This window comes from Pteronotus mesoamericanus, unplaced genomic scaffold (genome assembly GCF_021234165.1).
Source record: "Pteronotus mesoamericanus isolate MK-2021 breed Mesoamerican mustached bat unplaced genomic scaffold, CSHL_Meso_final contig_20, whole genome shotgun sequence".
Taxonomy (NCBI): Eukaryota; Metazoa; Chordata; class Mammalia; order Chiroptera; family Mormoopidae; genus Pteronotus; species Pteronotus mesoamericanus.
In genome coordinates, this window is record NW_026555085.1 from 75,930,856 (window position 1) to 75,934,152 (window position 3,297).

General features: G+C 34.3%; 1 pseudogene; it reads left to right on the forward strand.

Annotated features, from left to right (window-relative positions):
- Positions 1-2,477: 2,477 nt before the first annotated feature.
- LOC129067197 (ATP synthase subunit d, mitochondrial-like) lies at positions 2,478-2,960 on the forward strand (annotated as a pseudogene).
- Positions 2,961-3,297: the final 337 nt, after the last annotated feature.

The window sequence follows — 3,297 nt, forward strand, 5'->3', positions numbered from 1 at the left end:
CTCTCATTTCCAATTGGTAATCCCTTGAAAAAAATCGTATAGTGTGTCTATGGCTGAGTGTAAAATTATCTTGGGTAGCGTTTCTGTGACAGTATTGAGGTAAATGCTAATTGTGCCACCTTCTTGGCTTGAGTGTTTTTCAAGGAACAGTTATAAAGCCTGTAAGGCAGAGAAAGTGGTTGAGAGTCACAAAGTATTCTAGCAGCTGAAACCCTACTCTTGAGATAAGAGTTACCTTGCCTAAAATACAGTGAATGGCAGCCTTAGGACAAAGAATTAATGTGAAGAGGTGCAACCAACACGTCGTCTAAAAGCCCTACACCATCGCCACATTGTTCTGAGTATTTATGAAAAGTAGTTTTCCAGGAGTACAGATTTTTCAAGAGAAGTTACATGTTCACTTTATAATAAAGAGTCTGTGAAGAAATGATAAGAAATTGAGGATGATTTTTTTAAACAAGACTTTCTCCATTTAAAATATTATAAAGTGATAAAAATGATGTTATATATATGTTTAGATGTTTTAGGAACAAATGCAGTATAAATAATAAAAATATTTTAGTCAAATAATAACAGACCTTACGAATTTAGAAAACAATACAGGAGAAATAGCATTTTTTAAGTGTCTACCCACAGAAATGTTAAGACAAAAGTCACAATATATTATACCTGGACACTTTAAAAATAATCTCACTGTTCACATGTTAATTTAACAAAAAAATATCTAGGCTAGGTGTCCTGTAGAATAACAAATATATAGGATATAATCTCTTACAGAGGCCTTTTTTTTTTAAAGTAGCATTGATCATGAAAAGAATGATTGCCAGAAAAATTACAGGACACCATATATTATATGGGGCATACATATACCAAAGATATTTTTGCTATTTATTTGAAATTGAAATTTAATGGACATTCTAGAAATATCTTTCTTTGCTAAATCTGGCAACCCTAAAAGAGTACATTTAAATCAAAAATAAAATTATTAAAACCCTAAAGTTTTTGAACATTTGAAGAAAATATTTAACTCAAATTTCTTCTTAAATCCTCCCAAGGTGGTATGGGCTACATTTCCCCTCCCCCCAATTCTTAAGTTGAAGCCTTAATCTCCAATGTGACTACACTTAAAGATAAGGCTTTTAGGAGATAATTAAGGTTCAATTATGGCATATAAGGATAGAATTGGAGGAAGAGAGAGGTCTCTCTCCAAGCACACCTACTGAGGAAAGGCTGTGTGAGCACTCGGTAAGAAGGTGCTGTTCATCTGCAAGCCAGGGAGAGAGCCCTCACGAGAACCCAGTTATGCCCTGATCTCAGACTTCCAGCCTTCAGCCTGTGAAAATAAATTCCTGTTGTTCAAGCCACCTCGTCTATGGTATTCTGTTATGACAGGCTGAAATGAGTAAGACACAGGACCTGCTACACTCCTTCTTTGTAATAGTCATTACACTCATAATTACAGTAATTCCATGATGTTCTTTACTGGCAGGTCATAATCACCATGATGGCAGGGAGGGCAGAGAGTGGCCTGGTTTTTCTTTTGCTGTATGTTTAGCTGATTGAACAGTGCCTCTGGCTTATAATAGAGGCTAAGTATATATCTGTTAACTAAAGTAATATGGAATGAAGTGACTAGAAAGGTGAACAAAAATGTGTGCTCACTGCAGTGTTATTCATAATAGTTATAAAACATTAAGAAAAATCTAACTGTCTAAAGATTAGGGAATGCTTAAACAAAGTAATATAATGTTGATACAAGCATATGACAATCACGTAGTCACTAAAAACAATCTTACAAGTATTATTTTAATAGCATGATAAAATTCACACAAAATCATCCTTTTTTAAGTAAAAAAAGGATATATATGTATCTGTAGATACACACACACAAAGAGTGAAACATTTGAGAGAAACATTTGGAAGTAAATGCAATTGTTAACAGTGGTTTTCTGTAAATAGAAGGATTAGATTAAGTTTCCCTTCATGTCTCTCTTTACTTCTCAAATTTGTTATGAGAATCATGGATCTTTTTCACCTGATAGATAAGTAGTAATAATTTGGTATGAATCATATGGATTGAAAAGATGGTCTCTGCAAAATTTTTATAGTAAAGAAAACAAAGCTGAGTTGGTCAAAGTCATTATAAGTGCAGGGCTCAGAAAAAACATGTAGACTCTATTGGATAAAATATCTCAGTATGGACATTAAACTAACACCATGCAGAAAGCCTTGAACACATACAGTAATTTCCTTTTCTGAAATCTCAAGTCTCCTAAAGTCCTTTTTTTAGCATCACACATACACATTAGAATATGCTTTGTTCTTGAGTTTACTCACAACCCCTTTACTCTTTTTATAAGCAATTCTCTCCTACTTCATCTATGTTTCAGAAGAATAATTTATAGATTCTGTGACCTTATGGGGACTTTCCCAAAGATTAAAGCCTAATGGGGCTCAGGTCAGAGAAAGATAACAAGATGGCTGGGCAAAAACTTGCTCTGAAAGTTTACTGACTGGTTAGCTTTTGGGGAGATAATACCTCAAAACCAGAAGGCCATTGCTAACTTCCTGAAATCCTGGAATGAGACCTTCACCTCCAGGGTGGCTACCATACCTGAGAATCCACCTGCTATTGACTAGTCTTACTACAAGGCCAACATAGCAAAGGCCGGCTCAGTAGATGACTTTGAGAAGTTTAATATCTTGAAGCTCCCTTGTACCAGAGGATAAATATAGTGCCCTGGTGGATGCTGAAGAAAAAAGAAGTGAAAAGTTGTGCTGAGTTTTTGTCTCTCTCAAAGGCCAGGATTGAGCAATATGAGAAAGAGCTGGAGAAGATGAAGAACATAATTCCATTTGATCAGGTGACCATTGAAGATTTGAATGAAGTCTTCCCAGAAACCAAGTTAGACAAAAAGAAGTATACCTATTGGCTTCACAAGCCAATTGAGAATTTATGAACTTCAATCTAGGAGAAGGCTCTGACCTCTGTATCATAAACTCTAGATATTAAAAATAATATATATTATGTACATATTAAGATATATATAGTCCTAATAGTATCCTAAATTTAGGAAGTTCCTTATTTTACTTTCAAGAATGTTAATAACCTTTGAGAAACTTGGAGAGAATCAAGAGATATCAGAGAGGTACTGAGAAACTTATACTGTATCATAAATATCATTTAAAGTACATTGACTGACAAAAGACCTAAAATTGTACTTGCACTTATTGGAGCATAAGGATTTATAAATGTGGAGAAAATATGTTATGCAACAGAAATAAATTTGCACCTTA